The sequence below is a fragment of the Anomaloglossus baeobatrachus genome, unplaced genomic scaffold (assembly GCF_048569485.1).
Source record: "Anomaloglossus baeobatrachus isolate aAnoBae1 unplaced genomic scaffold, aAnoBae1.hap1 Scaffold_2571, whole genome shotgun sequence".
Classification (NCBI taxonomy): domain Eukaryota; kingdom Metazoa; phylum Chordata; class Amphibia; order Anura; family Aromobatidae; genus Anomaloglossus; species Anomaloglossus baeobatrachus.
Window position 1 is genome coordinate 157669 of NW_027442130.1, and position 14755 is coordinate 172423.

The 14755-nt window shown below is 43.8% G+C and overlaps 1 pseudogene; it reads left to right on the top strand.

The window, feature by feature from the left end:
- The first annotated feature begins 12286 nt into the window (after positions 1-12286).
- On the top strand, positions 12287-12504 carry LOC142263286 (U2 spliceosomal RNA; annotated as a pseudogene).
- Positions 12505-14755: the final 2251 nt, after the last annotated feature.

Sequence of the window (14755 nt, forward strand, 5' to 3'; positions counted from 1 at the left end):
CGCCTCCCGTTGCCTGGGAACCGTCCAGGCACAAGAGGGCTATGTGTCACCAGAAGGCGCACACACTTCCTCAAGGCCGGCAGACGTGCAATCCCAGGCACCTTCCAGTACCGACCAAGGTAGCGTCCTCCGAAACTACACTTGATCTTAGCCAAAAGGCCGAGAAGCTATAACCCGAATTGGTTACGGCCTTGAGTGGCACCCTGGCCTATACCGGACACATCTTAGGGAGAGGGAGACAAACCCACGCCTACAGAAGACATTTTGTCACCCAAGCCAACCCTTGAAAAGGCTGTTTTGCAGAGCAAAAACAAGAAGAATGGTGCTTTTTGCAGCCGCCGCCCACTGCAATGAATCTGAATAACTCCTCCTTTTGGACACAAGCACCTCCCCTCCCCCTTGCAGTCTTTCCAATTCATGATACAAAAAGACGGACGGACAGGACAGGACAGGACAGGCTGCCTGACTTTCCGTCACTGCCACCCTTTGCCATCCTTGCCCGTAGAAAGCCCTTTCATCATCCCCAAACCCTAATCTTTTCCCTTCCCTTCCCAGATGCGTCTCACTCCCTTTCATTAGGAAGTGAGCGCAGCCTTTTCTCCGTTCTGCACATGCGCGACGTTAAACACAAATGCGCAGGCGTGCGTTCCATTACCCTCACTGCATTCCACTCCCATACAGGAAGTGGGCGCAGCTATTACTACGGTCGCACATAAAAGAACCCACGGCCACCACTGCACATAGCTGACTCCACCACAGGACACCCACTTCTACACCAACGCAGGTAAGACAGGATCGGCACCTCTATGCTCCCGTTACAATCAGGCTCAGTCACCATGTGATAACGCTCTCAACTCTTTAGTTGCAGGCTCCCCTTGCTTCACCTCCACTGGCTGTGCTGCCATTTCCTCTCCCACCTGGAAGGTATACTTTATTCCACTATTTTCCTGTTTCTCTCTTCCCCCTTTTCCCATAACCTACTTTTATCTGCATTTGTGGGGTATCTATATGCTATTTACATCATAGTTTTATTCATTAATATGGAAGGGAAGAGTGCCCATGAGAGTGTTGAACTGCGGAGAGCAAGAGATTAAGCTGCTCCGATTTGCCACCATTGATAAGCTGTTCTCAGTAGATACACATGCTATCCAAACAGCAGCATCCACCATTGCTTCAGCCCACCCATTCAGTGACAGCTCACCAAGTCAGCCAGAGGAGTGGTGTAAGGAATTACACGTAGGCACTGACTCCACACCTTCACATCACAAGAAGGGGGTCTACAGGCTAGTGCAAGAATACGAGCAAGTCTTCAGCAAACATCCGCTAGACTTTTGAAGAATAAAAGGGGTCAAACACTACATCCCCACAAGTGCACACCCACCCATCAAAGAGAGATATAAGCCAAAACTACCTGCACATTACCAGTGTACCAAGGACATGTTGAGCAACATGAAGGAGGCTGGGGTTATCCGTGACAGTTGTAGCCTCTGGGCAGCTCCGTTGGTCCTGTTAAAGAAGAAGGACAGCACCACTCCCCTGTATTGAGGAATAGCTAGCTGCATTGAGAACTGCAAATTATTTTTCTACCCTTGATCTCACTAGTCGCTATTGGCAAGTGTCCGTTGCTGAGGCAGACCGGGAGAAGACCGCCTTTGCCACCCCGATGGGTCTCTGCGAGTTCAAAAGCATGCCCTTCGAGCTGTGCAATTTGCCAGGAACCTTCCAGAGGCTGATGGAATGCTGCTTGGGACACCGAAACTTTGAAACGGTACTGCTATACCTTTATGATGTTATTGTTTATTCTAAAGCAAACAAGATTTTAGGGTGTATAAAAAGGGAGATTAGATCCGGTGAGCCCAACGTATTGTTACCCCTCTATAAATCACTTGTAAGGCCACATCTGGAATATGGGGTAAAGTCCTGAGCAGGTTGATAACCATTGGTTTGAGCATGGTAGGGTGTAGTGCGCATCTTCCTGCATCGGTAAAAGCTGCAGAAGTCCTTGAAGATTTCCGCTTCAAAGGCTGTGCCTTGATCTGTGAGGACTCTCTCTGAGTAGCCATGAGGTCTGCATAAGTGTGCTTGGAAGACCTTCGCTGCAGTATGGGCCAGTAGATCTTTGACTTGTACCACAACCATAAATCTCGAGTAGTTGTCTACCATCGTAAGTGCATACGTGAGCTCGCCTCGATATTCTGCAACAAAACTCCCTTTTTCGATTTCAGTTTCAGCAAACACTCCTCTTCCTGTAGAAAATATTTATCATTACCTAAGACAGTCATTCTAATGCATGACAATATTAAGGCAATTTAGTTAAAACTTGTTTTAACTCACCTTTAAGGTGATTGATGTATTTCATGGTCAATCCAGGTTTGTCAGTGATGGCACTGACATAATGTATGGCGTCTTTTTCGGGCGTTATCCTTTGCCTTTTCATTGTGAAAATCCAGTTGCCTATATCAAAGCAAATTCTACTACTTGTAAAGTATGCAGAAAATGAAATGTAGAACATATAACATCAACTGCTTAGGAACGCATCATAGGTTAGTACTTAAAAGGATATTGTCATGTTCTAGTCATAATGCAAGCTGGACATTTTTCATGTTACCCTGTAATCGCCGGCCTGTTCTAATGCTCACAAGCCAAGATATAGGCTCAGCTGCTAAGGCTTCCCTCTGCCTTCTGAATGAAACTTGAATATGTCTGGGTCACTGTGTATATAGCAGGTGCTCAGAAAAAATAAGAGTCAATTCAATAGAAATAGCTCTGGCACACTATAGTGATCAATAACGTAAGAAAAGAACTCTTGGAATGCTGAAAATTCTTTATTTGTGCAAAAGGATAATTCATCCAACGTTTCGACCTTGTTTTTAGGTCTTTATCAAGGATAAAGTTATCTAAGATCATAAAGGGTTACAAAACCATATAAACACGTAATTAGTACATAGTACAACATAACAGTACAATATATTGCTACTTGAGAGTACAATGGGTCAAATGACCATGATGCACATACAAAAAATTTTTCCAAAGCCATAGTGAAAACATTTGTACTGAGGAAAGAAAATTTCCACATGACCTATCTGTAGAAACATTCTGGATCAAACAACCAAAAATAGTCAAGCAGGTAAATACACACCTATATGGATAACAGGATGATATGTGTTCAATTGTATAGCGTCATTGCCATTAAGGTACAAATGGAAAACTTGCAATCCTATATAGTGAAGGAAATGAACACATATCATATCAAAGAACACAGGAACATGGGTGTGAGAAAAACCTCAATGTTTATACTTTGTTCTTTATAATGGTGTGAACATGTATATGTCTCAGTACCTTATGCACTTGAGAATTCTAGTGAGTAGATCATGAAAGCCTATTTCAGAACTGGAATCGGTAAATAATTGTAGGTGGAATCTAAATGAAAAGATGGTACAAGTGTTATCATGACACGTGGGCTATAACACAATGGACCGTGTGACAAAGAAGAAAGGAGAGAAAGAAGAGGAAGAAAATGCAACTACCTGTAACATTACGTGATAGTCACTGGTAAGTATCACTTGACAATTCAAGTGAAAAAGGATTCCTTTATTAAAGGGTTCTCAGTCGCCTCAGGATCATGAAATACTAGGGTAAATGATATGAGAATGGGTAAGAAGCACCACTAAAGGAAATATGAGATGCAGGACATATATCTATAAACCCCTGAACTACATGATAGAAATAAAAAGAAGAAAAAAGAAAAAAAAGAAGAAAGAAGAAGAACACATAGAATGCGGAAAGAGAATGGGTACAACTACCTGAGTTACTGCAGGGAGGCCCCTGGTTGGTATTGTGAGGGTTAGTGGAATTCCTTCACTGAAGGGTTCTCAGTTGCCTCAGGTTCGTGAAAAATGCTATAGACAAATAATGCCCGGAGAAAAGGGGTTCATATACAGCGAATAATGGTAATACAAGGTACATGTGTCACATGTAATAGTATATATATATATATTGTACTAAGCTCTACACCAGAAATAGAAAGTAGTCCCTCTGCCTTCTGTCTAGGTGCCCTGAGTTATGTCCTGTAAACTGTCACAGGGACCCAGACACACATGTGTAGTAGGGGAATATCCCTGCTGAGATGCCAGTGCTAGAGCACTCGTTTGCTGTGGAGTTGAACGCTATGTGAGCAGTTCTTACCTTCAATGAGCAGAAGTCTCTTTTTTCAGATTTCAATATCTCTGTGGGTATCTGGCAGAAATATGGAATACTCTTTACTGCTAACACCCTGTACACCACTCCCACTAAAGGGGGCTTTACACGCTGCGACATCGCTAATGCGGAGTCGTTGGGGTCACGGAATTTGTGACGCACATCCGGCCGCATTAGCGATGTTGCTGCGTGTGACACCGATGAGCGATTTTGCATCGCTGCAAAAACGTGCAAAATCGCTCATCGGTGACATGGGTCTCCATTCTCGATTATCGTTACTGCAGCAGTAACGATGTAGTTCGTCGCTCCTGCGGCAGCACACATCGCTCCGTGTGACACCGCAGAAACGAGGAACCTCTCCTTACCTGCCTCCCAGCCGCTATGAGGAAGGAAGGAGGTGGGCGGGATGTTCCGGCCACTCATCTCCGCCCCTCCGCTGCTATTGGGCGGTCGCTCAGTGACGTCGCTGTGACGCCGCACGGACCGCCCCCTTAGAAAGGAGGCGGTTCGCCGGTCACAGCGACGTCGCCGGGCAGGTAAGTATGTGTGACGGGTCTGGTCGGTGTTGTGCAGCATGGGCAGCGATTTGCCCGTGTCGCGCAACAGATGGGGGCGGGTATCCACACTAGCGATATCGGGACCGATATCGCAGTGTGTAAAGTAGCCTTTAATAAACTGTGTAAAGGATTTTAAGTAAAAATCCACAATAAACCAGCGCTAGATGGGTTTTTATAATTTTATTAATAGACCACAAATAAAAAATTTTTTGCTATCCTTGTTTCAAGACAGAGTATTTGATAATATACAATACACTGATTATTACTAAAACCAAGGACCACATAAAACAAGGACCACATAAAATAAAAAATGAAAGTAATGAGAATAAAATTCTTTTGTATAACCAATTAACTTCGAGGTGATACAATATTCACATTGATTTAGTTTTACCAGTCTAATGTAATGCCCCGGCCGGTGGCATATATTTTGTTTGGTTAATAATTTAGACTTATACAATGAAAGATGTACTATACCACCCCTGGCTAACTTACAAGTTTTAAGTTGTACAATATAAGTTTGCGACGTTATATTCGCCCCCAGGGCCTGGGGGAATAAACCTCACAACAACTTGACCGCAAAAAACACCCCGGATTTCTCCGTTGATTAGGCTGGAACCGCTATGTACAGGATTGACCTGTTAGACTTCCAGAGCGGACGTTTTGAGGCCAGTGGCCGCGACTAGTGCTGGCTCTGGGGGAGATGTATGGTTACCGACATCCCTCTTTACAGAGCCTTTATAACACTTCACAAGGCCACAAACCAGCCGGTCCCGTATTCTCCCAAATGTACTTTCGAAATCAAGCAGTACGAAGCCACTGAAAGCACCAAGATGTTGGCTGCGGACAACAATAAGATCAGCGGTAACTACTCAGCCTCTCCAGCGGGCAGTCCAGACAGTATCCAGTGTCAGCTGACTGATTCCACACAGGAGGAAGTTGCTTGGCAGGTTAGCACCACACAAGGCTCCGATCCGCTTCCAAACGAGCAATGCAGAACCGCTGGAGGTACCAATGTATCCTAGTTGCAGACAAAGGAAATGTCAGCGGTAACCTCTCAACCTCTCCAGCAGGCAATCCGTACCGTGTCCAGTGGAAGCCGGTTGATTCCACACGAGGGAGAGATTACTTGGCAGGTTATCACCGCACAGGTGAGGTAGGCAAAAACAGAGTCCTGATCCGACGCGCGTTTCGGGGGCGTGTAACGGCCCCCTTCCTCAAGGATAACTCAGCTGTTGCCTAGAGCACTATTTATGCATATATTTAATTGGTTATAATTTGCATAAAATTAAACAATGTTTAAATTCAACCAACATTCAATGACCACTACATATATCAATTTGTGAAAGACCGTTCATAATAGCCATATAATATAATTATGTGCAAAGGTTTTTCTAAAGGTTTTTCTAAAAAGACCTATATATAGCCTTGCTTGTATCATCATATACTGGGAAGACAATGTGTATATATGCATATGCTTTTTTTCAACAATAAATTTAACAAAAGGACATCATAAAGGTGTAATATAAATTTGCTATAATATGAAAAGCCCCTTATATCTACATCAACCTTGGGCAAGTGAAGCACCAATTTTAATATATATTATGCATATATACACATATATCTCCATGACAATCGCTTTTTTTTTTTTTTTTCCTTCTCTCCGTATTATTATCAGTACCTATTACTCCTCTACCTATAAAAATATAAATTAATTAAAAGCAAACAGTTCTATATCATTATTGAGTCCATATGGTTTCAAGGTGTTCAATTCAAAAATCCATTGGCTTTCTGCTCGTGACATTTTTTTAATGAAATCGCCACCTCTCCAATCCTTAGTTATTTTTTGTACGCCCCATACTTGGGATCCTTTGAAGGACCCTCCATGTTTTAACACATAATGTCTGGATAGGGGGTGCTTAGTACATTTATTTTTAACACTTCTAATGTGCTCACCCACCCTTTTCCATAGGGGTCTAATAGTTCTCTCAATGTATTTTTTCTGACAGGGACATTGAATGCAATATACTACTCCCTTTGATTGACATGTAATAAATTCTCTAATCATGACTTCTGACTGCCCCTGTAAGAAGGATTTCCGTGAAATATTTTTTGTATTCTTACATACTATACAGCTTTTGCATGGAAAAAAACCTTTCAGGCCAAATAATCCTCCCTTATTAGGTGCTGTAAGATTACGTATGGTGGGTGCCACTAAATTGCCAATATTGTTTGCCTTCCTATATATGAATATAACGTCGCAAACTTATATTGTACAACTTAAAACTTGTAAGTTAGCCAGGGGTGGTATAGTACATCTTTCATTGTATAAGTCTAAATTATTAACCAAACAAAATATATGCCACCGGCCGGGGCATTACATTAGACTGGTAAAACTAAATCAATGTGAATATTGTATCACCTCGAAGTTAATTGGTTATACAAAAGAATTTTATTCTCATTACTTTCATTTTTTATTTTATGTGGTCCTTGTTTTATGTGGTCCTTGGTTTTAGTAATAATCAGTGTATTGTATATTATCAAATACTCTGTCTTGAAACAAGGATAGCAAAAAATTTTTTATTTGTGGTCTATTAATAAAATTATAAAAACCCATCTAGCGCTGGTTTATTGTGGATTTTTACTTAAAATCCTTTACACAGTTTATTAAAGGCTACTTTACACACTGCGATATCGGTCCCGATATCGCTAGTGTGGATACCCGCCCCCATCTGTTGCGCGACACGGGCAAATCGCTGCCCATGCTGCACAACACCGACCAGACCCGTCACACATACTTACCTGCCCAGCGACGTCGCTGTGACCGGCGAACCGCCTCCTTTCTAAGGGGGCGGTCCGTGCGGCGTCACAGCGACGTCACTGAGCGACCGCCCAATAGCAGCGGAGGGGCGGAGATGAGTGGCCGGAACATCCCGCCCACCTCCTTCCTTCCTCATAGCGGCTGGGAGGCAGGTAAGGAGAGGTTCCTCGTTTCTGCGGTGTCACACGGAGCGATGTGTGCTGCCGCAGGAGCGACGAACTACATCGTTACTGCTGCAGTAACGATAATCGAGAATGGAGACCCATGTCACCGATGAGCGATTTTGCACGTTTTTGCAGCGATGCAAAATCGCTCATCGGTGTCACACGCAGCAACATCGCTAATGCGGCCGGATGTGCGTCACAAATTCCGTGACCCCAACGACTCCGCATTAGCGATGTCGCAGCGTGTAAAGCCCCCTTTAGTGGGAGTGGTGTACAGGGTCTTAGCAGTAAAGAGTATTCCATATTTCTGCCAGATACCCAAAGAGATATTGAAATCTGAAAAAAGAGACTTCTGCTCATTGAAGGTAAGAACTGCTCACATAGCGTCCAACTCCACAGCAAACGAGTGCTCTAGCACTGGCATCTCAGCAGGGATATTCCCCTACTACACATGTGTGTCTGGGTCCCTGTGACAGTTTACAGGACATAACTCAGGGCACCTAGACAGAAGGCAGAGGGACTACTTTCTATTTCTGGTGTAGAGCTTAGTACAATATATATATATATACTATTACATGTGACACATGTACCTTGTATTACCATTATTCGCTGTATATGAACCCCTTTTCTCCGGGCATTATTTGTCTATAGCATTTTTCACGAACCTGAGGCAACTGAGAACCCTTCAGTGAAGGAATTCCACTAACCCTCACAATACCAACCAGGGGCCTCCCTGCAGTAACTCAGGTAGTTGTACCCATTCTCTTTCCGCATTCTATGTGTTCTTCTTCTTTCTTCTTTTTTTTCTTTTTTCTTCTTTTTATTTCTATCATGTAGTTCAGGGGTTTATAGATATATGTCCTGCATCTCATATTTCCTTTAGTGGTGCTTCTTACCCATTCTCATATCATTTACCCTAGTATTTCATGATCCTGAGGCGACTGAGAACCCTTTAATAAAGGAATCCTTTTTCATTTGAATTGTCAAGTGATACTTACCAGTGACTATCACGTAATGTTACAGGTAGTTGCATTTTCTTCCTCTTCTTTCTCTCCTTTCTTCTTTGTCACACGGTCCATTGTGTTATAGCCCACGTGTCATGATAACACTTGTACCATCTTTTCATTTAGATTCCACCTACAATTATTTACCGATTCCAGTTCTGAAATAGGCTTTCATGATCTACTCACTAGAATTCTCAAGTGCATAAGGTACTGAGACATATACATGTTCACACCATTATAAAGAACAAAGTATAAACATTGAGGTTTTTCTCACACCCATGTTCCTGTGTTCTTTGATATGATATGTGTTCATTTCCTTCACTATATAGGATTGCAAGTTTTCCATTTGTACCTTAATGGCAATGACGCTATACAATTGAACACATATCATCCTGTTATCCATATAGGTGTGTATTTACCTGCTTGACTATTTTTGGTTGTTTGATCCAGAATGTTTCTCCAGATAGGTCATGTGGAAATTTTCTTTCCTCAGTACAAATGTTTTCACTATGGCTTTGGAAAAATTTTTTGTATGTGCATCATGGTCATTTGACCCATTGTACTCTCAAGTAGCAATATATTGTACTGTTATGTTGTACTATGTACTAATTACGTGTTTATATGGTTTTGTAACCCTTTATGATCTTAGATAACTTTATCCTTGATAAAGACCTAAAAACAAGGTCGAAACGTTGGATGAATTATCCTTTTGCACAAATAAAGAATTTTCAGCATTCCAAGAGTTCTTTTCTTACGTTATTGATCACTATAGTGTGCCAGAGCTATTTCTATTGAATTGACTCTTATTTTTTCTGAGCACCTGCTATATACACAGTGACCCAGACATATTCAAGTTTCATTCAGAAGGCAGAGGGAAGCCTTAGCAGCTGAGCCTATATCTTGGCTTGTGAGCATTAGAACAGGCCGGCGATTACAGGGTAACATGAAAAATGTCCAGCTTGCATTATGACTAGAACATGACAATATCCTTTTAAGTACTAACCTATGATGCGTTCCTAAGCAGTTGATGTTATATGTTCTACATTTCATTTTCTGCATACTTTACAAGTAGTAGAATTTGCTTTGATATAGGCAACTGGATTTTCACAATGAAAAGGCAAAGGATAACGCCCGAAAAAGACGCCATACATTATGTCAGTGCCATCACTGACAAACCTGGATTGACCATGAAATACATCAATCCCCTTAAAGGTGAGTTAAAACAAGTTTTAACTAAATTGCCTTAATATTGTCATGCATTAGAATGACTGTCTTAGGTAATGATAAATATTTTCTACAGGAAGAGGAGTGTTTGCTGAAACTGAAATCGAAAAAGGGAGTTTTGTTGCAGAATATCGAGGCGAGCTCACGTATGCACTTACGATGGTAGACAACTACTCGAGATTTATGGTTGTGGTACAAGTCAAAGATCTAATGGCCCATACTGCAGCGAAGGTCTTCCAAGCACACTTATGCAGACCTCATGGCTACTCAGAGAGAGTCCTCACAGATCAAGGCACAGCCTTTGAAGCGGAAATCTTCAAGGACTTCTGCAGCTTTTACCGATGCAGGAAGATGCGCACTACACCCTACCATGCTCAAACCAATGGTTATCAACCTGCTCAGGACTTTACCCCATATTCCAGATGTGGCCTTACAAGTGATTTATAGAGGGGTAACAATACGTTGGGATCACCGGATCTAATCTCCCTTTTTATACACCCTAAAATCTTGTTTGCTTTAGAATAAACAATAACATCATAAAGGTATAGCAGTACCGTTTCAAAGTTTCGGTGTCCCAAGCAGCATTCCATCAGCCTCTGGAAGGTTCCTGGCAAATTGCACAGCTCGAAGGGCATGCTTTTGAACTCGCAGAGACCCATCGGGGTGGCAAAGGCGGTCTTCTCCCGGTCTGCCTCAGCAACGGACACTTGCCAATAGCGACTAGTGAGATCAAGGGTAGAAAAATAATTTGCAGTTCTCAATGCAGCTAGCTATTCCTCAATACAGGGGAGTGGTGCTGTCCTTCTTCTTTAACAGGACCAACGGAGCTGCCCAGAGGCTACAACTGTCACGGATAACCCCAGCCTCCTTCATGTTGCTCAACATGTCCTTGGTACACTGGTAATGTGCAGGTAGTTTTGGCTTATATCTCTCTTTGATGGGTGGGTGTGCACTTGTGGGGATGTAGTGTTTGACCCCTTTTATTCTTCAAAAGTCTAGCGGATGTTTGCTGAAGACTTGCTCGTATTCTTGCACTAGCCTGTAGACCCCCTTCTTGTGATGTGAAGGTGTGGAGTCAGTGCCTACGTGTAATTCCTTACACCACTCCTCTGGCTGACTTGGTGAGCTGTCACTGAATGGGTGGGCTGAAGCAATGGTGGATGCTGCTGTTTGGATAGCATGTGTATCTACTGAGAACAGCTTATCAATGGTGGCAAATCGGAGCAGCTTAATCTCTTGCTCTCCGCAGTTCAACACTCTCATGGGCACTCTTCCCTTCCATATTAATGAATAAAACTATGATGTAAATAGCATATAGATACCCCACAAATGCAGATAAAAGTAGGTTATGGGAAAAGGGGGAATAGAGAAACAGGAAAATAGTGGAATAAAGTATACCTTCCAGGTGGGAGAGGAAATGGCAGCACAGCCAGTGGAGGTGAAGCAAGGGGAGCCTGCAACTAAAGAGTTGAGAGCGTTATCACATGGTGACTGAGCCTGATTGTAACGGGAGCATAGAGGTGCCGATCCTGTCTTACCTGCGTTGGTGTAGAAGTGGGTGTCCTGTGGTGGAGTCAGCTATGTGCAGTGGTGGCCGTGGGTTCTTTTATGTGCGACCGTAGTAATAACTGCGCCCACTTCCTGTATGGGAGTGGAATGCAGTGAGGGTAATGGAACGCACGCCTGCGCATTTGTGTTTAACGTCGCGCATGTGCAGAACGGAGAAAAGGCTGCGCTCACTTCCTAATGAAAGGGAGTGAGACGCATCTGGGAAGGGAAGGGAAAAGATTAGGGTTTGGGGATGATGAAAGGGCTTTGTACGGGCAAGGATGGCAAAGGGTGGCAGTGACGGAAAGTCAGGCAGCCTGTCCTGTCCTGTCCTGTCCGTCAGTCTTTTTGTATCATGAATTGGAAAGACTGCAAGGGGGAGGGGAGGTGCTTGTGTCCAAAAGGAGGAGTTATTCAGATTCATTGCAGTGGGCGGCGGCTGCAAAAAGCACCATTCTTCTTGTTTTTGCTCTGCAAAACAGCCTTTTCAAGGGTTGGCTTGGGTGACAAAATGTATTCTGTAGGCGTGGGTTTGTCTCCCTCTCCCTAAGATGTGTCCGGTATAGGCCAGGGTGCCACTCAAGGCCGTAACCAATTCGGGTTATAGCTTCTCGGCCTTTTGGCTAAGATCAAGTGTAGTTTCGGAGGACGCTACCTTGGTCGGTACTGGAAGGTGCCTGGGATTGCACGTCTGCCGTCCTTGAGGAAGTGTGTGCGCCTTCTGGTGACACATAGCCCTCTTGTGCCTGGACGGTTCCCAGGCAACGGGAGGCGATCACCTTTGTTATTTTGAAGTCCTACTGATAAACAGAAAAAAAAAAAAATTAAATCTGTTCTTATCAGTTTAATATCTGATACGTCCCCTCTCTGGGGACCATATATTAAATGGATTTTTAGAACAAGGAGTAGAGTTGAGCGCGGTTCGTGGTTCGTGGTTCTCCAGTTCGCGGCTCGAGTGATTTTGGGGCATGTTCTAGATCGAACTAGAACTCGAGCTTTTTGCAAAAGCTCGGTAGTTCTAGAAACGTTCGAGAACGGTTCTAGCAGCCAAAAAACAGCTAAATCATAGCTTGGTTTCTGCTGTAATAGTGTAAGTCACTCTGTGAATCAAACTATTATCACATTTCAGTGTATAGTGTGCGTGAACAGCGCCTTCAGATCACTGCTGTTTCTATAATGGCGATCGCCATTTTTTTTTTTTTTTTTTCTTGTCTTCCTTCCCTAAGCGCGCGCGTCTTGTGGGGCGGGCCAGCATGTCAGCCAATCCCAGACACACACACAGCTAAGTGGACTTTGAGCCAGAGAAGCAACGGCATGTGTGATAGGATCTGCATGTCACATGTCCCTGCATTATAAAACCGGACATTTTCTTCACGGACGCCATTATCTGCCTTCTGCGTCTTTGGTGTCAGACATCACTGTCGCAGCTCCGTCTTCCTGAGTCCTATAGCCGATACAGCTGTATGCGCTGCATACACAGCGTTAGACAGCTTAGGGAGAGCACTTTATAGCAGTCCTTTTAAGGGCTCCAACCGGCAGGGTCAGAGAGCCATAGGTGACAGGTCCTGCAAACAGCAACAGCGTCTGTGTAGCCCAGGTCAGGGATTTCCTACCTGCATTTCACCATTAGGAGGGAATAGAAAGGCAGTCTTCCATTCCTCTACCCAGAGCACCACAATCCTGCCACTGTACCCTCTTGTCCTCTGCACACTCCAACTGATAACTAAGCCATTATACTAGCAAACACTCAGTGTACCTAGTGGCATCCTATACGTGGCTATTGGACTTTGCTATAGTCCCACTAGTGCAAAGACATTTGCAGAGCGCGTCTGCCTGCATTGCACACTACAACTCATTCTAACCAAGCCATTATACTAGCAAACACTCAGTGTACCTAGTGGCATCCTATACGTGGCTATTGGACTTTGCTATAGTCCCACTAGTGCAAAGACATTTGCAGAGCGCGTCTGCCTGCGTTGCACACTACAACTCATTCTAACCACGCCATTATACTAGCAAACACTCAGTGTACCTAGTGGCATCCTATACGTGGCTATTGGACTTTGCTATAGTCCCACTAGTGCAAAGACATTTGCAGAGCGCGTCTGCCTGCGTTGCACACTACAACTCATTCTAACCAAGCCATTATACTAGCAAACACTCAGTGTACCTAGTGGCATCCTATACGTGGCTATTGGACTTTGCTATAGTCCCACTAGTGCAAAGACATTTGCAGAGCGCGTCTGCCTGCGTTGCACACTACAACTCATTCTAACCAAGCCATTATACTAGCAAACACTCAGTGTACCTAGTGGCATCCTATACGTGGCTATTGGACTTTGCTATAGTCCCACTAGTGCAAAGACATTTGCAGAGCGCGTCTGCCTGCGTTGCACACTACAACTCATTCTAACCAAGCCATTATACTAGCAAACACTCAGTGTACCTAGTGGCATCCTATACGTGGCTATTGGACTTTGCTATAGTCCCACTAGTGCAAAGACATTTGCAGAGCGCGTCTGCCTGCGTTGCACACTACAACTCATTCTAACCAAGCCATTATACTAGCAAACACTCAGTGTACCTAGTGGCATCCTATACGTGGCTATTGGACTTTGCTATAGTCCCACTAGTGCAAAGACATTTGCAGAGCGCGTCTGCCTGCGTTGCACACTACAACTCATTCTAACCAAGCCATTATACTAGCAAACACTCAGTGTACCTAGTGGCATCCTATACGTGGCTATTGGACTTTGCTATAGTCCCACTAGTGCAAAGACATTTGCAGAGCGCGTCTGCCTGCGTTGCACACTACAACTCATTCTAACCAAGCCATTATACTAGCAAACACTCAGTGTACCTAGTGGCATCCTATACGTGGCTATTGGACTTTGCTATAGTCCCACTAGTGCAAAGACATTTGCAGAGCGCGTCTGCCTGCGTTGCACACTACAACTCATTCTAACCAAGCCATTATACTAGCAAACACTCAGTGTACCTAGTGGCATCCTATACGTGGCTATTGGACTTTGCTATAGTCCCACTAGTGCAAAGACATTTGCAGAGCGCGTCTGCCTGCGTTGCACACTACAACTCATTCTAACCAAGCCATTATACTAGCAAACACTCAGTGTACCTAGTGGCATCCTATACGTGGCTATTGGACTTTGCTATAGTCCCACTAGTGCAAAGACATTTGCAGAGCGCGTCTGCCTGCGTTGCACACTACAACTCATTCTAACC